The sequence below is a fragment of the Pleurodeles waltl genome, chromosome 11 (genome assembly GCF_031143425.1).
Source record: "Pleurodeles waltl isolate 20211129_DDA chromosome 11, aPleWal1.hap1.20221129, whole genome shotgun sequence".
Taxonomy (NCBI): domain Eukaryota; kingdom Metazoa; phylum Chordata; class Amphibia; order Caudata; family Salamandridae; genus Pleurodeles; species Pleurodeles waltl.
The window spans coordinates 24,002,923-24,026,933 of NC_090450.1; the positions used below are offsets into that span (position 1 = coordinate 24,002,923).

At 47.2% G+C, this 24,011-nt stretch overlaps 2 long non-coding RNA genes across 3 annotated transcripts in view; one reads left to right on the top strand and one right to left on the bottom strand.

The window, feature by feature from the left end:
- The window catches only part of LOC138265267 (uncharacterized), a 196,852-nt gene extending 177,549 nt beyond the window's left edge, over positions 1-19,303 (bottom strand). For both annotated transcript variants that reach the window (XR_011199330.1, XR_011199329.1), the window contains exon 1: positions 19,073-19,303. This is a non-coding gene — a long non-coding RNA (uncharacterized lncRNA). The remainder of the gene's footprint in view (positions 1-19,072) is intronic.
- LOC138265266 (uncharacterized) overlaps positions 1-24,011 on the top strand; it is a 228,442-nt gene that overhangs the window by 50,932 nt on the left and 153,499 nt on the right. The window lies entirely within an intron of this gene.

Below are 24,011 nucleotides of genomic sequence, written 5' to 3' on the forward strand. Positions count from 1 at the left end.
AAATAGGTTCAGTGGACAATTCCCACTGCTCTAAACTAAAACTTACTGATAGAAACTCTGAAAATACATCTTCACATTGTTGCTTAGCTAAAAAACTTCAAACAGGGTGGTTTACATCCCTACAGGGAAGTAACCATATAGTGGATGATAAAGGGAGTAACCAGTCTATTGCAGAGCTACTCTCTACTTATCACCACTTAGACAATAAAGTCTCAACTGGCCAAGGTTAGCCTTATTGTCCTTCGTTTGGGGGAGGGTTGTGTGAGAAAGTAGCCTCTTTCTAGCCTTGTTACCCCCACTTTTGGCCTGTTTGTGAGTGTATGCCAGGGTGTTTTCACTGTCTCACTGGGATCCTGCTAGCCAGGGCCCAGTGCTCATAGTGAAGACCCTATGTTTTCAGTATGTTTGTTATGTGTCACTGGGACCCTGCTAGTCAGGACCCCAGTGCTCATAAGTTTGTGGCCTATATGTGTGTGTTCCCTGTGTAGTGCCTAACTGTCTCACTGAGGCTCTGCTAACCAGAACCTCAGTGGTTATGCTCTCTCATTTCTTTCCAAATTGTCACTAACAGGCTAGTGACCATTTTTACCAATTTTCATTGGCTTACTGGAACACCCTTATAATTCCCTAGTATATGGTACTGAGGTACCCAGGGTATTGGGGTTCCAGGAGATCCCTATGGGCTGCAGCATTTATTTTGCCACCCATAGGGAGCTCTGACAATTCTTACACAGGCCTGCCACTGCATCCTGAGTGAAATAACGTCCACGTTATTTCACAGCCATTTTACACTGCACTTAAGTAACTTATAAGTCACCTATATGTCTAACCTTTACCTAGTAAAGGTTAGGTGCAAAGTTACTTCGTGTGAGGGCACCCTGGCACTAGCCAAGGTGCCCCCACATTGTTCAGAGCCAATTCCCTGAACTTTGTGAGTGCGGGGACACCATTACACGCGTGCACTACATATAGGTCACTACCTATATGTAGCTTCACAATGGTAACTCCGAATATGGCCATGTAACATGTCTATGATCATGGAATTGCCCCCTCTATGCCATCCTGGCATAGTTGGCACAATCCCATGATCCCAGTGGTCTGTAGCACAGACCCTGGTACTGCCAAACTGCCCTTACTGGGGTTTCACTGCAGCTGCTGCTGCTGCCAACCCCTCAGACAGGCATCTGCCCTCCTGGGGTCCAGCCAGGCCTGGCCCAGGATGGCAGAACAAAGGACTTCCTCTGAGAGAGGGTGTTACACCCTCTCATTTTGGAAAATGGTGTGAAGGCAGGGGAGGAGTAGCCTCCCCCAGCCTCTGGAAATGCTTTCTTGGGCACAGATGTGCCCAATTCTGCATAAGCCAGTCTACACCGGTTCAGGGGACCCCTTAGCCCTGCTCTGGCGCGAAACTGGACAAAGGAAAGGGGAGTGACCACTCCCCTGACCTGCACCTCCCCTGGGAGGTGTCCAGAGCTCCTCCAGTGTGCTCCAGACCTCGGCCATCTTGGAAACAGAGGTGCTGCTGGCACACTGGACTGCTCTGAGTGGCCAGTGCCACCAGGTGACGTCAGAGACTCCTTCTGATAGGCTCCTTCAGGTGTTAGTAGCCTATCCTCTCTCCTAGGTAGCCAAACCCTCTTTTCTGGCTATTTAGGGTCTCTGTCTCTGGGGAAACTTTAGATAACGAATGCAAGAGCTCATCCGAGTTCCTCTGCATCTCTCTCTTCACCTTCTGCCAAGGAATCGACTGCTGACCGCGCTGGAAGCCTGCAAACCTGCAACATAGTAGCAAAGATGACTACTGCAACTCTGTAACGCTGATCCTGCCGCCTTCTCGACTGTTTTCCTGCTTGTGCATGCTGTGGGGGTAGTCTGCCTCCTCTCTGCACCAGAAGCTCCGAAGAAATCTCCCGTGGGTCGACGGAATCTTCCCCCTGCAACCGCAGGCACCAAAAAGCTGCATTACCGGTCCCTTGGGTCTCCTCTCAGCACGATGAGCGAGGTCCCTCGAATCCAGCGACTCTGTCCAAGTGACCCCCACAGTCCCGTGACTCTTCAGTCCAAGTTTGGTGGAGGTAAGTCCTTGCCTCACCTCGCTGGGCTGCATTGCTGGGAACCGTGACTTTTGCAGCTACTCCGGCCCCTGTGCACTTCCGGCGGAAATCCTTTGTGCACAGCCAAGCCTGGGTCCACGGCACTCTAACCTGCATTGCACGACTTTCTAAGTTGGTCTCCGGCGACGTGGGACTCCTTTGTGCAACTTCGGGTGAGCACTGTTTCACACATCCTTGTAGTGCCTGTTTCTGGCACTTCTCCGGGTGCTACTTACTTCAGAGAGGGCTCCTTGTCTTGCTCGACGTCCCCTCTCTCTGCTGGTCCAATTTGCGACCTCCTGGTCCCTCCTGGACCTCAGCAGCGTCCAAAAACGCTAACTGCACGATTTGCAGCTAGCAAGGGTTGTTGGCGTTCTTTCGGTGGGAAAACACTTCTGCACGACTCTCCGCAGCGAGCGGGATCCGTCCACCAAAGGGGAAGTCTCTAGCCCTTTTTGTTCCTGCAGAAACCTCAGCTTCTTCTGTCCAGTCGAAGCTTCTTTGCACCCGCAGCTGGCATTTCCTGGGCATTTGCCCATCTCCGACTTGCTTGTGACTTTTGGACTTGGTCCCCTTGTTCCACAGGTACCCTAGATTGGAAATCCACAGTTGTTGCATTGCTGGTTTGTGTCTTTCCTGCATTATTCCTCTAACACGACTTCTTTGTCCTTAGGGGAACTTTAGTGCACTTTGCACTCACTTTTCAGGGTCTTGGGGAGGGTTATTTTTCTAACTCTCACTATTTTCTAATAGTCCCAGCGACCCTCTACAAGGTCACATAGGTTTGGGGTCCATTCGTGGTTCGCATTCCACTTTTGGAGTATATGGTTTGTGTTGCCCCTATCCCTATGTTTCCCCATTGAATCCTATTGTAACTATACATTGTTTGCACTGTTTTCTAAGACTATACTGCATATTTTTGCTATTGTGTATATATATCTTGTGTATATTTCCTATCCTCTCACTGAGGGTACACTCTAAGATACTTTGGCATATTGTCATAAAAATAAAGTACCTTTATTTTTAGTATAACTGTGTATTGTGTTTTCTTATGATATTGTGCATATGACACTAAGTGGTACTGTAGTAGCTTCACACGTCTCCTAGTTCAGCCTAAGCTGCTCTGCTAAGCTACCATTATCTATCAGCCTAAGCTGCTAGACACCCTATACACTAATAAGGGATACCTGGGCCTGGTGCAAGGTGCAAGTACCCCTTGGTATTCACTACAAGCCAGTCCAGCCTCCTACAGTCCCCCGCTGGACAGCTGTACACATGCAGACTTTACACTGTCTCGCTCCAGCACAGCTCTAAGTTCAACAGACTGGACTCTGTCTGTGGTCCCCACTGGACACATGCAGACTTTACACTGTCTCGATCCAGCACAGCTGTAAGTTCATCAGACTGGACTCTGTCTCATTCTCCGCTGGACAGCTGTACACATGTAGACTTTACACCGTGTCGCTCCAGCACAGCTGTAAGTTCATTAGACTGGACTCTGTCTGCGGTACCCGCTGGACAGCTGGACACATGGATACTGTACACCGTCTCTCACCAGCATAACTGTAAGTTCATGAGACTGGACTCTCTGCAGTGCCGGCTGGACAGCTGGACACATACAGGCTTTACACCGTCTCGCTCCAGCACAGCTGTAAGTTCATCAGACTGGCCTCTTTCTCGTCCCCTGCTGGACAGCTGGACACAGGCAGGCTTTACACTGTCTCGCTCCAGCACAGCTCTAAGTTCGTCAGACTGGACTCTGTCTGTGGTCCCCGCTGGACAGCTGTACACATGCAGACTTTACACCGTCTCGCTCCAGCACAGCTGTAATTCATCAGACTGGACTCTGTCTGTGGTCCCCGCTGGACAGCTGGACACAGGCAGACTTTACACTGTGTCGCTCCAGCAGAGCTGTATGTTCATCAGACTGGACTCTGTCTATGGTCTTTGCTGGACAGCTGTACACATGCAGACTTTACTCCGTCTCGCTCCAGCACAGTTGTAAGTTCATCAGACTGGAATCTGTCTGCGTCCCCCGCTGGACAGCTGTACACATGCAGACTTTACACTGTCTCGCTCCAGCACAGCTGTAAGTTCATCAGACTGGACTCTGTGGTCCCTGCTGGACAGCTGGACACATGCAGACTTTACACTGTCTCGCTCCAGCACAGCTGTAAATTAAACAGAGTTTTGTTTCCCTTCCTTCCGACTGATGTATCAAAGTGTCCATTGCCTAAACTACTGAGCAGCTGTCAGCTTCTCAAATGCTGCGGTACTGACACATTTCCTAGAGCTTGTTACTCCTCCGCGGGGCTGTAAAGCGCCTCCCTGGGCTGCTCCGCCCTCAGTGCTGGGCAGCTGTAAACTTCAGACTGTGCTCTACTTCCGGCCCGCCCCTTACAAACCACGCCAGGGAGTGTAAACAAGTCTAGAAGCAGGAAAGAGGAGGGCTGGGTATGTGGAGACTCTGTGCTGGATGGAACCGCCTGCCCTGGGCACAAACCTGACATGTGGTACAACCTCCCAGAGATGCCAGCCCTGCCCTAATCTCTCAGCACAGAGCCTGCAGCAGGCTGCGGGGGGGGGGGGGGGGGTTACTGAGGGTTTACGACGTGTTAAGAGTTTCACTGGAGTCTGGGGCTGTTGCGATGGAGAGGTTCTGGTTTTTCTGTCCGGCTGCTGGGCTTCTGCCAGACCTCTCTCTCACACACCCACGGCCCCCATTCTTCACACTCACGTACACTCCCTGCCCGCAGCTCTCAGTCCTAAAAACAGACAGAGAGATTGCCAAACCTTACCATGGAACCTGAGCTATAAGCATTGCCACTGGAATTATGCGGCAGAGGAGAACCAAATCATGAGACGGGTGCCAATCAAATTATGTGGCAAGAAAAAACGAATTGTGTGGCACAAAGCGGCACATTTTATATTCGTATTATTCCATTATTTGGCATTTTCTACGCATGTTGAGACTTTCTGCCAAAGGTTTCACCTCATTACTAATTTGACACCTAAAAACAGATATCAGCAACAGAAAGGTGACCACTAAACCTTTGACGCGCCTTCTCTCCTTGCAAATTTTATAGTAACTTTTGATTCATTTGACCTACATACAATTTTTTTTTGCTGAAACCTTCAGATTATGCAACAATGTTGATCCATAATTATACAGAAATCGCCGCTGCTGTCCTACAATCGCATCATTCCAGTGGCCTTAACTATAAAATATGACTTTTGACCTCAGTGACACCGCTATTAGTCACGTCTCAGTAACTGGTGCCACAGGCAGCAATATGGCACTGGGAAGCCAGTGCACATTTAGGCCCATATTTATACTTTTTTAGCGCCGCATTTGCGCCTCTTTTTGACGCAAATTCGGCAGAAACTTACAAAATACAACTGTATTTTGTAAGTTTGTGCCGATTTTGCGTCAAAAAGCGGCACAAATGCAGCGCTAAAAAAAGTATAAATATGGGCCTTAGATATTAGATAGACTACAGATGTCCCACGTGACGTGGGCCCACTAGGCAGCTAGTGACACTGTCTGAAAAAAACACTGCATAAAACATAGTACATTATTACATTTCAAGTTGTTCCAGGTCAGCAGTGAAATATTAATGGAAGGAGATCCACATTCCTGGAACAAATGGTAACTAAAGATTAGCCTGCACCCAACCTGTGCCCACTGTTATGTTATGTTGATTTGTATAGGGCACTAATCACCTGTGAGGGTATCCAGGCACTTGATCAGGCACGATGACCTGTAGTCTCTGTGGTGTTATTTAAAGACCAGGTCTTCAGCCTCTTGCGGAACTCAGGAAGTGAGGATGAGGTGATGAAGGAGGTTGTTCCCTGTTTTGGGAGTGAGGTAGGAAACTGAGCGACCTGCTGCCCTGACTTTACGGATGTGTGGGGTGTGTGGGGTGAGGCAGAGCGTAGGTGCCTGGCAGGCTGGTGGACGTGTGTGCGGCTGTTGATTGGTCCACTGAACGTTCCCTTGTAACAACCACAGCCGTCACATGTCTGGTGATGGCCACACACATCTCTTGGTTGCCAAGGCTTGAGCACCTCTCACCTCCTCCAGACTCCAGTGGCCATGTCAGTGGGATGCACAAATGAAGAAAGAATAAAAAAACACCTTCCATGGAATGTGCTTTCATTTCTTGCAGACCTGTGGGAGATGCTGATTGTCTCCAGGACTAGGGGTCTGGAGCAACCGGACCCATCTCTCCAGCACCCTGCGATTGTGTGCAGAGGAGGGCAGGCACTCTTACCAGAGCCAGTGATTCCATCAAACTGTTCCCAGGGGGTGAACTCAGCCCCCCTCAAACTGTTAGGCGCACACACAAACATAAACACACACTTGAACACTCACCCCTTGCAATTCCCTTATTTTCTCTCTCTCTGTTTTACATGGAGTTAGAGACAGCGAGGGGGAAGGGAGAGGAAGAGAAGAGAAGAGGTTGAGAGAGAGAGAGAGAGAGAGAGAAGAGAGAGGGGAGTTAGATTGAGAGGGACAGAAAAAGAGAGGGGAGTTAGTTTGAGAGGGAGAGAGAGAAAGAGAGAGAGAAGCGAGAGGGGAGGGAGCTTGAGAGAGAGGGAAGGGGAGAGAGAGAAAGAAGAGATAAAGGAGAGAGCGTGAGAGAGAAAAGAGATAGAGAGAGAGGTGGGAGGGAGAAAGTCAGAGGGAGAGAGAATATATAGAGAGAGAAGAGAGAGAGAAGAGAGAGAAAAGATAGAGAGAGGTGGGAGGGAGAGAGAGAGGGAGAGAGAAGAGTTAGAGAGGGAAGAAAGGGAGAAAGAGGGAGAGAAAGAGAGAGAGGGAGGGAGAGAGAGAGAGGGGAGATGAAGAAGAGCAAGGGAGAGAGAGAAGAGAGAGAGAAAGAACAAAGATATAGAGACAGAGACAGAGTTAGAGGGAGAGGAAGAAGGAGAGCTAGAGAGAAGAGACAGAGAGGTCAGATTCCTCGGTCTCTCCTCTATGACTTTCACACCCTTCTCACACTTCTCTCCTCTATGACTTTCACACACTTCTCACACTTCTCTCCTCTATGACTTTCACACACTTCTCACACTTCTCTCCTCTATGACTTTCACACACTTCTTCTTCTCTCTTCAGTGATGCTCTATCTGCAGTTTTACAAGTTTTGCTAAACAAGCAGTTTCCAAAGGCTGCCTCACTCTTCACAGTGCTACATTCAGTACTGACATTCTATTTCCTCTTCTCCGTACTCTCCTCTTTTTCCTCTTCAACACTCGCATTAGTTTGTTTCCGCCTCCTTCCTTGCTTGTCATCGCGTCTATCTGTTCTTGTTCCCTCTCTCCAACTCATTGTATAGTTAGTCACCTCTATTTCACCCTCCATCTTTCTCGTTTCCTCATCATTTGTCATTCGTCAGTCCTCCATCCCTAGGAGGAAAGGTCAAAAAAGACACTGGAAGTTTCCTCTTCAGCTCTCCCCCAGGGGTCTCCAACCATTTTTGTATAAGAAGCCTCTTATGTTAGTGAAAATTATCCAGAGCTATGAATGTTATTAGAATTTTAACAGTGACCACATCAGACAGGTTTACATGTTTGTTTTAAATACAAACTTTTCAGTTTTTGTAGGCTGGGCTACACACAGAAGAGCTACTCATGGGTAGCTCGAGAGCTACCAGTAGCTCATAAGCTACTCATTGGAGACCCCTGCTCCAGACTGTCGAACTGGCCATTCCACCTGCAGCCAGTGCAGTTCAGTCCTTTTTGCTGATACGTGGTTGTCTTTCCTTCAACTGTATATTGTGCTTAATTTGAGATGGAGGTTGCCAGTAGGGGGGTACCAGCACTTATTTTTCAGGAGCGGCACCTAATTCTCCACATCAGACATTTCGCGAAACCAACAGAGGAAAAAGCAAACACAGCAAAAAAACGGACGAAGAGGAATACAGAAAATCCATCACCACAGGAGAAAGCAGAAACTCGTAAGATTGACATAACGGAGCAAGGAGTGTCTGGCAGTGAAGTAAAGAGGCCTGAGCTGGATTGAGGACTGCACAACCTTGTTCTTCGCGCTCTGACATTTTATAGCGCCAACCGCAGGTGTCTGAGCAGCGCTTTGAGCACCAGCGCTTGTTATTTTACAAATAAAGCACTGACTTATATCGTGAGCACGGTTTTATTGTGCAACTTTTATATCTTTTCTTTGCCCTTTTTTGGGAGCCTGAGTGGGCTGCTATATAGACTGCATGAGAGGTCATTGTCTTCCCTGCAGAAATGCCCCATGCATGCAGAATGTACAATATGAGTAGCTGTGCACAAGACTGACTATACCGTGCGTGCCCTGCAGGACAGTTGCGTGCATTGCCTTTGCCGCTGGACAGTGTAAACGTGTCAGAGTGTGTCTTGCATTTCTTGCTGGACAGATTGTGCACTGCTCTCCCTGCTAGGGATCTATAAACATGTTACATCTTTTGTCCCTCCTGGACATCTTTGAACATGACAGACTATCCATTGCCTTCCTTGACAGACAGCAATAAACATTTATTTTATCTGATGTTATTTGGGGTTTTTGTACAGCGCTATGTTTCACCTTACGTGATCTCAAGGCTCTTTGGGATGTTGGTACATATATGAGGGTAACAGTGCACAGCTGTGTATTGAGAGCGCAGGAAAAGTGCTGGTGGAGAGCCAGTCCGTCCTCTAGCGCAGAAGGAGTAAGCTGATGAATACTCTTGTATTTGTATCTAGGGGTGGGCGGAACTCAATGAATTTTATTCTGCGGAGTTACATCAAAACTCCACGAGAGTCTGCATAGTTCCTCCAACATGTGCAATTTAGTGTCATTACATATTCCATGCTGAAAAATCAGCACACATGGCAACACGCCCCGCGCTGGTGCGCACAGCCATTCGATTTGATTTTGCTGCTGTTCGAGTAGAAAATCTATTCAAGGGGCAGCCCTCTGACTGCGACCGTTTCAGTGACCGCTTGCATTACAAAATTATGCTGGAAGGCTTCCTAGCAACCGGAAATTGCGTTGGGGACGTTCAATATTGCTCAGGTATGTCAGCTCACTTGCTGGAGCCTTGAGTTGTTACCATTGTCATCACGTTGCTGGAACTGGGAAAAAATTCTGCAACGCGGCGATTGGCCAATTTAGGCCAAATCTCCACATTAAAAGAGTACCATGGATCTGCCAAATTCGTCCAATTTCGGGAGTGGAATTAAAAATTCCGCCCGGGCCTACTTATATCCATCACAGTGGTTACAAAAAGGGCAAGGGTCCTGAACAGCCTGGTTAGTGGTGGTTGAGTCAAAGGAAGGCATGCATTTCGGATGTGACAGGATGGACTAACCGTGGCTTCTGAATTTGATGCAGTTGTTTTCCAGTCTTCGCTGTAGTAAAGACTGTTTCACAGAGAAGAGCACTTTATGTGAAATGATCAACCTACAAATTTGTGATGACCAATAGGTTCAGAACTTAATAGATTCCCATTGGCAGATCTTAGCTAGTAGGTTGGTATGTATGGGGGGGGAGAGTTTGACAAGCTAGTCCAGTGAGCAGCTGTAAAGCACTGTTGAGACAGGAATGTCCCCTGCATGGCCACAGAGATGTGCAGCCCCTGCCCTGAAATCTCCAGCTCCATAAACACCTGGTATCCCTGCATTTTTATTCAGGTTGGAACACATCATGCATGCACACTCGGGCCCAGGTGAATCTGTAATCTGTGAGACCCAGAACCTGGATCGGTGGTCTAGACGGGCGCACCAAAAGTTAGGATTGAGTTGCCACAAGACTACTGTCTGATTCCTGGGACAAAACATTCAATAAAGGTGGCAGCATACAACCTGTTTTTGAACTCACAGACATAAAGAGCCTCTTTCCTGATTAGGGAGATTGTGGTGCCTGCTGGTATCATTAGTCATTAGAATAAAGTTCTGCTTGAATGAGGTGCCCGGATCCTGTGTATGGGAGGGGGAAGAGACAGAACAGTGTGTATGTGGTGGTGATAGCAGGACTCCATGTCACATGTGGATGCATGCTTGACCAGACTGGAAGGATCCATTTTGGATGGCCCCTTCTACAACACAGAATACGATGAAGGTTCTGGCTTAGCCCCCCCCCCACCCACCTGACAAGGATGTGTACTGCTGACATTCCTGAGTTTGAGGCAAGAGGGTCAGACATTAAAGTGAGGAAGGAGAGAGACTGGGCTGCCCTACAAATGCAGCAGTAACAGTTCAGTGCAGGGCCTGCAGATTATCTCTCCCAGACCACTGCTGTCAGGGCTGATGGTGGGCAGGGAAGGTGAGTCAGCAGATCATTTCCAGATGTTGTCTCCCCTTACTGCTGCTCAAACACCAGCTGCTGGCTGCCAGCTGCAGGTTTTCCTGCTTGATGCTGCTGTTGTGGCTGCTGCCGCTGAAGACTCCCCTTTTCATAATTTGTTGAGATGAGCTTCATCATCGACAAAGACTGTAGGCCTGATTTAGAGTTTGGCGGATGGGATTACTCAGCCACAAATGTGATGGATATCCCGTCCGCTGTTTTACAATTCCATTTGTGATGGAGTAACCCGTTCGCCAAACTGTCAATCAGGCCTGAGTCTGTTCGCACAAGTATAAATACACGAAGAATAATTACTGCACCAAAACAGTTCTAGGCCTTTGCATTAGAATTCAAGTCCCCTGTCGGGAAAATGGCTATAAAGTGGGACACAAACTTTCCCACTTGATTCCAGATTCTTCATTCAACAAGGAATGGTGTATTCTGCAGAGTACTTGAAGAAATCATTCGGCTCCTGGGCTGGTCTCATAGAGGTGAGGGGACATCAACATTTAAATATTGTTTAGAGGAGCAGTTGTCTGCCTGTGAGCTTGGAACTTCTACCCTACTGAGAGAGCAGGAGTGACTACCGCCTGCAGGAAGATAATGGCCAAGAAGGAGTCACCCAACAGCTGTGACCAGGTTCGCTGGGGCGGGCTCAGATCTTGCAGCGTAACCTCAACCTCAAGCTCCTGCAGCAACGAGCAACTGTGACCTGAAGTTCCTGCATCTGTAAGCCACAAATCTGATCCCCTCAGAACATGTCACCATGAACCATCGAATTGACTGGTGGTGACTCTGCAGACTGGTACGGTGTCCATCCAATGCACCCGCAATCTAGTGGACTCCCCAGGAAGATCGAAAGCAGTCCTGTAAGCGGGCAATCAGCAAGTTCATGAGCAGAGAGAATCCAAAGATGGCTAGGTGGCTCCCACCTCTAACTCAAGAACTCAGGAAACACACACATTACATCCAAGCATCAATACGATATCAAAGCTGGGAACTGTGGAACCCACAAGTACCGCAAGCTTTGAACTAAAGTGGGTAGGGATAACACCATAACTTTAAAGACTCAGTGCTGGGACATAGTAAGGGTTGACTGATGGGTCATAGAACCAGAGAAGTTGTTTGCAGATTCTACAGTAAGCAAGTAACTCCAGTTACATTAAACCCGATTGGTTTCTCAGTAGAGCTCCATGTAGTGCATATGTGGAAATTTATGCTTTTCTCATGCCTGTGTATATGTACATTTTGGTGTGGTAAAGTGTTTTCTCTTTTCACAAAAAGACACACTATTGAATATGCTGCATTATCTTAAATTCTGAGTCTCTGCCCCATACTGTCTCCATGGGAAGCCTTGGACTGCTCACCCAGCTACCACTTGAGAGTAAAATGCAGACGTTTGCAGGATCACAGTAGGACAGGCCCCAGGACAACATAAATAACAAGCATTTGCAATGCACTAGGGTCTCGCATTTGTCGGAGTTACAAAACTGCGCAATCGCGCTGCCACAGTTCACACGTAATAAAACCTATTGGCAAAAGTGCAATTATGAACGTAACCGGCAAAAGTGCAATTAACTGTGTAACAAGGTTGATAGTATGCGAAGCGCTTGACTTTTGCCCAGCGAGATCGCGCTGCGAAAATAGAGAAAAAGTAGTCCACTAACCTGACGGGAAACAGCGAGCCTCGCATGTTTTCTGTACTTGGTCGCTGTGCTCGAGGAGGGATAACCACCGGTAAAGGCATGACATATGCATGCCTTCCACTAATCAAAGGAAGCGGATTCTAACAGGCAAGCCAACGTGCCAATGAAAGATACTGACTTGACGTTGACGGGGCTCCGAGCCCTTTTCTAATACCTAAAGCGTCTCGCTAGCGATACGCATGCGCGAGCGCATGCGACGCAGGCTCGACCCTAAAAAGGCGCTATACTGCCCTCGAAGGGGTTCTGAATAGGCGTAGCTTGGGTAATTTTGGGTAGCGTAATTCTGTGAAACAAACAGAAAATTACACAGAATTACTCAAACTGCATCTCATCCTGAAAAAGTACCAGAAAACTCAATTTGGGTAAAAATTCAACTCAAAAATGTAATTGTGCAATGATTTCCCAGTGGTTCACATTCAAAACACTGCCACACGCATTCGGATTTGCAGTTGTGCATATAAAAATTACCTGAAAGGTCCGCTCAGTTAAGAATACAGGGAGTGCAGAATTATTAGGCAAATGAGTATTTTGACCACATCATCCTCTTTATGCATGTTGTCTTACTCCAAGCTGTATAGGCTCGAAAGCCTACTACCAATTAAGCATATTAGGTGATGTGCATCTCTGTAATGAGAAGGGGTGTGGTCTAATGACATCAACACTCTATATCAGGTGTGCATAATTATTAGGCAACTTCCTTTCCTTTGGCAAAATGGGTCAAAAGAAGGACTTGACAGGCTCCGAAAAGTCAAAAATAGTGAGATATCTTGCAGAGGGATGCAGCACTCTTAAAATTGCAAAGCTTCTGAAGCGTGATCATCGAACAATCAAGCGTTTCATTCAAAATAGTCAACAGGGTCGCAAGAAGCGTGTGGAAAAACCAAGGCGCAAAATAACTGCCCATGAACTGAGAAAAGTCAAGCGTGCAGCTGCCACGATGCCACTTGCCACCAGTTTGGCCATATTTCAGAGCTGCAACATCACTGGAGTGCCCAAAAGCACAAGGTGTGCAATACTCAGAGACATGGCCAAGGTAAGAAAGGCTGAAAGACGACCACCACTGAACAAGACACACAAGCTGAAACGTCAAGACTGGGCCAATAAATATCTCAAGACTGATTTTTCTAAGGTTTTATGGACTGATGAAATGAGAGTGAGTCTTGATGGGCCAGATGGATGGGCCCGTGGCTGGATTGGTAAAGGGCAGAGAGCTCCAGTCCGACTCAGACGCCAGCAAGGTGGAGGTGGAGTACTGGTTTGGGCTGGTATCATCAAAGATGAGCTTGTGGGGCCTTTTCGGGTTGAGGATGGAGTCAAGCTCAACTCCCAGTCCTACTGCCAGTTCCTGGAAGACACCTTCTTCAAGCAGTGGTACAGGAAGAAGTCTGCATCCTTCAAGAAAAACATGATTTTCATGCAGGACAATGCTCCATCACACGCGTCCAAGTACTCCACAGCGTGGCTGGCAAGAAAGGGTATAAAAGAAGGAAATCTAATGACATGGCCTCCTTGTTCACCTGATCTGAACCCCATTGAGAACCTGTGGTCCATCATTAAATGTGAGATTTACAAGGAGGGAAAACAGTACACCTCTCTGAACAGTGTCTGGGAGGCTGTGGTTGCTGCTGCACGCAATGTTGATGGTGAACAGATCAAAACACTGAAAGAATCCATGGATGGCAGGCTTTTGAGTGTCCTTGCAAAGAAAGGTGGCTATATTGGTCACTGATTTGTTTTTGTTTTGTTTTTGAATGTCAGAAATGTATATTTGTGAATGTTGAGATGTTATATTGGTTTCACTGGTAATAATAAATAATTGAAATGGGTATATATATTTTTTTTTGTTAAGTTGCCTAATAATTATGCACAGTAATAGTCACCTGCACACACAGATATCCCCCTAACATAGCTAAAACTAAAAACAAACTAAAAACTACTTCAAAAAATATTCAGCTTTGATATTAATGAGTTTTTTGGGTTCATTGAGAACATGGTTGTTGTTCAATAATAAAATTAATCCTCAAAAATACAACTTGCCTAATAATTCTGCACTCCCTGTATGTACCTGAAGTGTTTGTTGCCACCCAGATATAAGGAACTACCACTCATTTCAAAACACTGCAGTTCGCATTCATACTTGTAGTTTTGTGTTACAAAATTTCCCGAATGGTCTATGCGGGAAGAAAAATCTACCAGAAATCGCCACTTGCATTCAAAAATTACCCAAACATTACAATTTCTCACCAAAAATTACGCAATGCTGAGTAATGACGTAATTTCACGTTGTTTTTGTTATGCGAAATTACCAAAATGATGCCATTTGTGCCTATGTATTTAGAATTTCATCCAGGCCTTGTTCTGACAAGCACCTTGTTGGCAAAGCAAAGGGATATGAAGACTGATTATTTGTTAATTAGGAGTCAGTGAAAGGACTTCAGTGCAGTGTGAGATGATCATATCCTTTTGAGTCAAACAGCTTGCGAGCAGCATAATTCTAAATCCTTCAGAGAAGTGGTTCTCAACCTTTTGACTTCTGTGGACCCCCACTTTATCATTACTGGAACGCGGGGACCCCCACTGAATAATTATTGGAATCTTTGGAGCCCCCATGGAGACATGGCTGAAAGCTGGAGACCTAATCTGTTAATATTGTTTAATTTTCTAAGCAGTCGCGGACCCCTCGAGGAGATTTTGCGGACCCTCAGGGGTCCCCGGACCACAGGTTGGCAACCACTGCTCAGTTTTTTAAGATATGTTTGTAAAGGCTGTGGCAGTAAACCTGACTTTACACTACTATTGCTGCTGGACAGATGCAAAACCTGTGACATGCGTTCCTGCTAGACGGCTACAAACAGGACATGCAAACATGCCAAACTACACATTGCACTCACATCTGGACAGTATACGGTCTCCTCAGAATGCGATTTGCCTTTCCTGCTGGTCAGTTGTCAACATGACAGGGGATAAACTGCCTCCCCGGATGGACTACTGTAAACATGTCAGACTGAGGCTTGCCTTCCCTGCTGAACAGTTGTAAACATGATAGCTGATACTTCCCTGTTGGACACCTGCAAACCTGTCATAGTCTGGTTTATCTTTCTTGGTGGACAGATGTTAACATGACAGACACTGCATTGACTTCTTTGTTGAGGAGCTGCATTCATGAAACCTATACATTCAGTTTCCTACTGCACAGTTGTAAACCTGTCAGCCTGTAGGTCGCCTCCCTGCTGGGCAGCAGTAAATATGAGAAACTGTGCAGTGCCTTCCCTGCAGACAACAGTAAACATGGCAAAGTGTGCATTGCCCTCTCTGCTGGTCAGTGGTACAAATGTCACATCATGTGCATTGCCCTCTCTGCTGCTCAGTGGTAAATATGGCACATATTGTACATTGCCCACCCTCCTGGACAGCAGTAAACATGAGAAACTGTACAGTGCCTTCCCTGCAGACAATAGTAAGATTGGCACACTGTAAATTGCCCTCTCTGCTGGTCAGTGGTAAAAATGGCACCTCATGTGCATTGTCCTCTCTGCTGGTCAGTGGTAAATATGGCACATTGTACACCGCCCTCTCCACTGGACAGCTGTAAACATGACGGGCTGTGCATTGCCCTCTCTATAGTCAGCTATTAACGTAATATACTCTACACTGCCTTCGCTACTGAAGCGCTGTAAACTTCACACCCTATATTGCCTTCGCTGCTGCACAGCGGTAAACATGATGCAGTGAACAGTACCCACCTTGCTGGACAGTTTGACACTTGATGGGCTGTACACTGCCGTACTTGAGGTCCAGTTGTAACTCTGGAACACTCTACACTGCCTTCGTTGCTAAAAAGCTGTGAACTTTACACTCTACATTGCCTGCCCTGCTAAGGAGCTGTAAATGTGACAATTTACATTGCCTTCCCTGCTGAAGAGCTGTAAACTAGGCACTCTACATTGGTTTCCCTGCTGCAAAGCTGCAAACTTTACACTCAACATGGCCTTCCCTGCTGAAGAGCTGTAAACTAGACACTGTACATTGGTTTCCCTGCTACAAAGCTGCAAACTTGACACCATATTGCCTTCCCTGCTGGACAGCTGTAAAACATGACACACTCTTCATTACCTTCTTTACTGGACAGCTGTAAACTTTACAGACCAGACCTCACTGTACAGTTCTAAGCTTAAACCACTTTACATTGTCTTCACTGTTGAACTGCTGTAAACTTGACAGACTGTACCTTACTATACAGTTATAAGCTTAGGACACTCTACAGTGCCTTCAGTGCTGGACAGCTGTAAACTTTACAGGCTGCACCCTACTATACAGCTATAGGTTTGAGACACTCTACATTGCCTTCATCGCTGGACGGCTGTAAACCTTACAGACTGCACCTTACTATACAGCTGTAAGTTTAACACACTCTACATTGCCTTCAGTGGTGGACAGCTGTAAACGTTACAGACTATACCTTACTTTACAGCTGTAAGTATAAGACAAGCTACATTGTCTTAGGAGCTGGACAGCTGTAAACTTTACAGACTGCATTTTACTATACAGCTGTAAGTATAAGACATTCTATGTTGCATTCAGTGATGGGCAGCTGTAAATTATATAGACTGCACCTTATATACAGCTGTATATTTAAAACACTTGACATTACCTTCAGTGGTGGACCGCTGTAAACTTTACAGAGTGTACCTTACTATACAACTGTAAGTTTAAGACACTTTACATTGCCTTCATTACTGGACTGCTGTAAACCTACAGCCTGCACCTTACTATACAGCTGTAAGTTTGTACACACTCTACATCGCCTTCAGTGGTGGACAGCTGTAAACTTTACAGACTATACTTTACTATACAGCTGTCAGTATAACACAAGCTACATTGTCTTCAGAGCTGGACAGCTGTAAACTTTACAGACTGCACTTTACTATACAGCTGTAATTAAAAGACATTCTATGTTGCACTGGACAGCTGTAAACTTTACAGATTGCACCTTACTATACAGCTGTAAGTTTAAGGCACTCTACATTGCCTTCAGAGCTGGACGGCTGTAAAGTTTAAGACTGCACCTTACTATACAGCTGTAAGTTTAAAACACTTGACATTGCCTTCAGTGGTGGACCGCTGTAAACTGTACAGGCTGCACTTTACTATGCAGCTGTAAATTTAAGACACTGTACATTGCCTTTACTGCTGGACTGCTGTAAACTTTACAGACTGCGCCTTACTATACAGCGGTAAGTTTAAGACACTGTACCTTGCCTTTACTGCTGGACTGCTGTAAACTTCACAGACTGCGCCTTACTAGACAGTCGACATTGCCTTCAGTGGTGGGAAGCTATAATCTTTACTGACCGCGCCTACTATACAGCTGTAAGTTTAAGACACTGTACCTTGCCTTTACTGCTGGACGGCTGTAAACTTTACAGACTGCGCCTTACTACACGGCTGTGAGTTTAAAACACTGTACACTGCTGGACTGCTGTAAACTTTACAGACTGCGGCTTACTACACAACTGTAAGTATAAGACACTTGACATTGCCTTCAGTGGTGGGAAGCTGTAAACTTTACTGACCGCACCTTACTATACAGCTGTAAGTTTAAGACACTGTACCTTGCCTTTACTGCTGGACGGCTGTAAACTTTACAGACTGCGCCTTACTACACAGCTGTGAGTTTAAAACACTGTACACTGCTGGACTGCTGTAAACTTTACAGACTGTGCCTTACTACACAGCTGTAAGTATAAGACACTCGACATTGCCTTCAGTGGTGGGAAGCTGTAAACTTTACTGACTACGCCTTACTACACAGCTGTGAGTTTAAGACACTGTACCTTGCCTTTACTGCTGGACTGCTGTAAACTTTACAGACTGCACCTTACTACACAGCTGTGAGTTTAAAACACTGTACACTGCTGGACTGCTGTAACCTTTACAGACTGCACCTTACTACACAGCTGTGAGTTTAAAACACTGTACACTGCTGGACTGTTGTAAACTTTACAGACTGCGCCTTACTGCACAGCTGTGAGTTTAAAACACTGTACACTGCTGGACTGCTGTAAAGTTGAGAGCCTATGCTTTACTTCCGCCCTCCTCTCAGCCTCCCGCTACTTTACAGAGCACGGCGAGGAGTGTAAACAAGATTACAAACAGGAGAGTGTGCGTGGGGGAGGGGCGGGGAGGGTAGACCAGGCGGAAGCCTGGCTCTGGGCTGGATATAATTGTCTGCCCTGGGTACAAACCTGACGTGGTAGAACCTCCCAGTGATGCCTGCCAGCCCTGCCCTGCCCTAATCTCTCAGCACAGAGCCTGCAGCAGGCTGTGGGGGAGGGGGGCCTGCTGAGAGTTTAAGATGTGTAAAAGGAATTCACGGGGGAGCCCAGTGCTGGGGGGGGGAGTATAAAGGTTGTAAACTTGGCACACCCTGTGCTCTCTCTCACCCACCCCACCTTCCACTTTAGGGTACTTTCTCTTTCGGTCGCTCCCTCCACCTCTGTGTCTCGCACGCACACTTACTCTCACACTCCAGCTCCCTCGCTTCCCTCACACACGCACGCCCACGTCCCTTCCTCTCTCTTTTTATAGCTCTGCCTTACAGGCTTAAGGGTTTTTTGGGGCCCCGGGCAAAACACATTATGGGGCCCCCTATTAAAAATTTTACTGCCCATTTTCTGCCAAATGAAACTCACTTGATGCCAAACCAACCTTAAAAGCAGGGGGTTCACCCAAAAACAGTTGACATGTGTCTTTCCAGGGCCCCCAAAAACCCTCAAGATGCCACTGGGCAGAGTGACAGAGAGTTCGAGGTTGGCAGAAAAGTCCGGGGCTGACATATGGGAATAGACTCAAGGTAAGCTAGAAGAATAGGGAAGGTTATTTCAGGGGGGGTGGGGGGGGTGGAAGGTGGGGCCCCGGACAATGTCCCACTTTGCCCATCTCTTGAAACGTCCCTGCTGGCTTACCTTTTCGGGGAGAACTTTCGTTCTCAGTCTCCAGTTACCTCCTTTGCTTCCATGGTCTTTTTTCTCCCTCCCCCTTCTCTTTCTCCTGTATAATGCTTTATGATCAATTTAACAAATATTGTTAGATATTTTCATTTCCGAAGATTTGCAGATTTGATGAGTGTTGTTTTATGCGTGGCGAGTCGCTCTTTCCCCTCCTTGACACACTCCTTCCTCCAACCCTCTGATCTCTTCCCATGGGGCTCCCGGCAGATCTCCCCACCTTTCCTCGCCCCCCGTCCCCTCAACTCTCCGTCTCTCCAGTGTTACAACTGGTATGACGTCACGGGGAGGCATCTCTCCCGCGCCAAATCACTCTCTCTTATACGGAGGGGGGGGGGGGGGTGGGTGAGAAAGAATGATAGAGAAAAGGAGAGGTAGAGCGAGAGAAAGAGAGGGGGGAGCGAGAGAGAGGGGGGGGGACCGAAGAGAGAGTGAGAAAGAGAGAGGGGGTGAGCGAGAGAGAGAGAAGAGGGGGAAAAGAGAGAGAGGCACAGAGAGAGGAGAGGAGGAGAGAGGGGGGTGGAGACAGAGAGGGAGAGAGAGAGGGGTGGAGGAGAGAAAGGGGGTGTAGACAGAGAGAGATACGGAGAGATAGGGGGAAGAGAGAGAGGGAGACAGAGAGATAGGGAGAGAGAGGGGGGAGAGTAGAGATAGAGAGGGGGAGAGAGAGGAGAGAGAAAGAGTGAGAGGGAGAAAGAGCGAGAGAGGGGAGAGGGACAAAGGGGAAAGAGAGAGAAAGAGAGAGGGGGGCTGAGAGAGAGAGAGAGACGAGGAGACAGAAAGAGAGAGAAAGAGAGAGAAGATATAGGGAGGAGAGAGAAAGAGAGAGATTCAGAGAGAAAGGGAGAGAAAGAGAGGGGTGGAGAGATAGAGAAAGAGAGAGAGAGTGGGAGAAGAAAGAGAGAGGGGGAGAGAGAGAAGAGGTAGAGAGGGGGGAGAGAGCCAGAGATAGAGGGTGTGGTGAGAGAGAGAGAGACAGAGGGAGAGAGGTAGAGGAAGAGGAGAGAGAGAGAGAGAGAGGGAGAGACGAGACAGAAGGAGGGTGGTAGAGAGGGAGAAATAGATTGGACACGAGGCTGGTGCTACATAAATGCCACTGTAGGCATCTGGCACTGGGCACACACCACATGAAGACATCAGAATTCAACTAATGCCCTCATAAATGCCTTTCTGGATGAAAGAAAAGCTCCAGAAATCCTTGGAGGGAGGCGTTTGGTTAGGAGCGGTAGTGGTGGTGAGAGTGGGAGGAGAGCCCCAGCATTACAGACATACCCATCCCAGTAGAGTTTATTTGCATTCCAGAAACTTGCAAAAGGAGTTCTGCCAGTAACAACTTGTGCCCCGTGGACACAGACATGCAAGACAACGCTGCTGAGCTGTCTGAGAATCAGTCAATCAGAATTTATATAGCGCGTCTAATCACCCAGGGTATCCAGGCGCTTGCAGGTCCCAGAGGTTTATTCAAACAGCCAGCTCTTGAGGGCCCTTTGGAATTCCGGAAATGAGGAGATGGTCCAGAGGCGCGTGGGGGGCTGTTCCAGGTTTTTGCTGAGATGTGTGAGGAGAGTTCTCCACTTCCGCTTCAGTGGATGCAGGGAGTATGGGCAGGGGAAAGGGAGGCAGAGGGTTGGTGGAAGTTCAGGCGGTGGTTAATGTACACGGGACCTTGGTTGAGTAGAGCCTTGTGTGCGTGGGTCACTAGGTGAGAGAGTTTTCTGGTAGAGTGCATCTGCCACTTGGCACAAAAACAGAGAGCACCACAGGAAAGATATGTGAGATTGCGCAGTGTGTTGAGTGTATCGATTGTCTCCCACTGCATAGTACTGCAGATCGTGGTATCCAGACAGACTCAGCCATTCATCCATTCGGAGTCTATGTTAAAGGTGCTAGTTTACACCTGGTATTAAGTGGATAGAGGCAATCTACTTTGGAAACAGTGTTATAATCATCCCACATCTGCAAAACATCAGTCTACTAGGATGGCCAGCTGTCCTAAATTTTGCAAGTTTGTCCTCAATTGTATTTCCTGTTGCTACAGAGGCTTCCCAGGACAACAACTGTCCCACCACTCCCAGCCCCTTTCAAGTACAAGCAAGAGAGGAGGATCGGAGCTGCCCCAGCACACATGAAAAGGCCTGGCACGGGGTCCAGCTCTCATTCTGAGCCTTTCATGACCTGTAAGAGCGGAGCCTCTCTGTGGTTGGTATGGAGGTGAGGCGGCACAGGAGGTTGGGCACAATGCAAATTCAGGTACGCCTTCGGCTGTAGAGATGCAAATACAACATCTGGGTGTTAAACTGTCCTGAATGTGTGAATGAAACCCATGCTGGAGAGTCACATTATAAGGCAGGGCACTGGCCCCTTCCCCCAGGTAATGGGGGTCTTTTTTTAACCTCACTGTATCTAGCAGAGTCTGTATCTCTGCCCAGACTAACGTCATTTTTGGACGTTAAAACTCCATGGACATGACTCTTGTCTCAGTTAAGACAGGAGACATGCTCCCCAGCCCAATGGTCATGTCCAGGGGGCTTATGACCCCTGCGCATGGCCATTGGGCACAGTGCCATGTAGAGGGGCCCACGTTAGCCCCCCCCCCCAAGGCATTTTTAAAAAAAACATTAAAAATACTTACCTGGACTTACCTGGGATGGGTCCCCCATCCTTAGGTATCCTCCAGGTGTGGGTGCGGGTGGGTGGGGTGTCCCTGGGGGAAGGAAGGGCGCCTGTATGCTGTTTCCAAAGTCCATAGGTCCCCTAAAGCCTGCCTATACCCTGGTGGTAAATAATGGCGCTAAGCAGGCTTGGCACCATTATTTAAGGCCCTCCTCCTTCTCCTGTGCATCATCTTTGCACAGGAGGATAAATAAGGCGCTAGAGCGTTAGAGTAATTTTTTCCCGGGAACCCCTACCTTGCATCTCATTGACGCAAGGTAGTTTTCCGCAGGGAAAAAAATGACTTTAACTTCAATATTTTGGCGTTAGACATGTCTAGCGCCAAAATATAAATACGGAGTTAAGTTTGCGCCGGATTTGCGTAAAAAAAAAGACGCAAGTCCAGCACAGAGTATAAATATGCCCCTTAGTGCTTGCATTTCCCCATCACATAAAATATGTCTTATAAAATAATGCGCTAATAAAAATTATTGAAACAAATTCTACTCAGAGTTGGCCAACGCAAACATATAACTATTAAAAACTATTAAAAAACATGCTTTAACAGTTTTGTTCCACATATATTCCAATACAGCCGAGTTATGTATCAGCCATCATCTGAGACGTAATGCGTGTGCCTATGTGGCAAAATGTAAAAAAATGTACTGGTTCACAATAGGACATCAAGTGATGCAGACACGAAATAACACAACACTGTATCTAACTGTAAGCAAGGATCTTTGCAATTTACCAATTGTGTAGCAAATTCTACTGTGAGTTAAGGGTCTGTACTTCTATAAAGGCAAGGTAAGGTCTGCTACCTAGTGGTAACATCAAATGACTGCAAAAAAAGGCCTGATCGCTTTTTGTACAGGGCCGAAATTCTAATTTTCCTGGCACACTGAACATGCTTGCTCTGTTCCTGCCTGGCACGGCTGCAAATAGTGGCTCTTTGCAATCCAAAAGAAAGCCTGTGTGTTATAATTAGAGGTGGGTGAAAAATTGTGCTCCCCTGCAGGAGTTTGTGGAGTTTTGCCCACTCCGCGTTCCGCTTGGACAGCAAAGTTCCGCAGAACTCCGCCAACCGACGCATGGTGGAGTTTTTTCTCAAACACGGCTCGCAAACCTTAAGTTGGCGATCAAGAATTTGCATCCTTTAGTGTGATTTTTCAGGTGCTAGAACACCTCACAGCAAGGTTTCTCAACGTGAGCGGTCGCAGCAGGTCACAACCGATTGCGTTAAGAAAGCATCCGCTCAAGTAGAAAATCTTCTCAAGTGGCGGAAAGAAGTAGAAGCCTCCCGAACGCCTCGAGGTGCCATTTGTGCTTATTTCACATCACGGAACACGCTCCTGGTGCAAAAAATCAGTGTAAGAAGTGCAATGTGCCCGAATTCCACCCACTCACAGAAATCTACAGACTCTCGCTGAGCTTTTATCTAACTCCTCAGAATTTTGTGGAGTGAAACTCCGCAATTTCCACCCACCCATAGTTAGAATGTACTACTGCATGTGGTTACAGAGTGTGATGAACGTGTGTTGCAGTAGGGCCAAGAGTTTAGAGAGCTTTCCCACTCACCATAGAGGAGGGATCCACCTCTCCTAAGTCCACCAAAAACATAAAAGACCTCTTTTTACAATGGTCGTTGCTCCCACCTACATCAAAGCCACCCAGTGGCGTAGCGTGGGTGGTGCAGGGGGGGGCCGGCCGCACCGGGCGCAACATCTTGGAAGAGACTCGAGTGCTAAAATCCACGGGTTAGGGGGCGCAAATTACTTGCCTTGCCCCGGGTTAGGGGGCGCAAATTACTTGCCTTGCCCCGGGTTAGGGGGCGCAAATTACTTGCCTTGCCCCGGGTGCTGACAACCCACGCTACGCCACTGAAGCCACCAGAGCAAGTATTCAATACTCTACCAGAACATTTAGGCATCTTATCCAACTACACATTTTCGTGTTTCGGTGGGTTTTAATTTTCCTCACTTAGCCATATAGTTAGGGTTACCTGATGGATTCTTGTTGGAAGGATACTATGTTTCCTTTGCTGAGCTCTACTCTGATTACCTGCTGCATTGAACCACTAGATCACAACACTTTTTTCAAGCTAAGCCCACCGCCCAGCACAAATGTAGCCAACTGGCAGTCCACTATCATGGCCACTGCAAATATGCCATGAGAGAACGCTAAATTATATGTAATACTGCCAGTTTTCCGTTTTTACAGATTCTTACAGATACATGTAGACAGA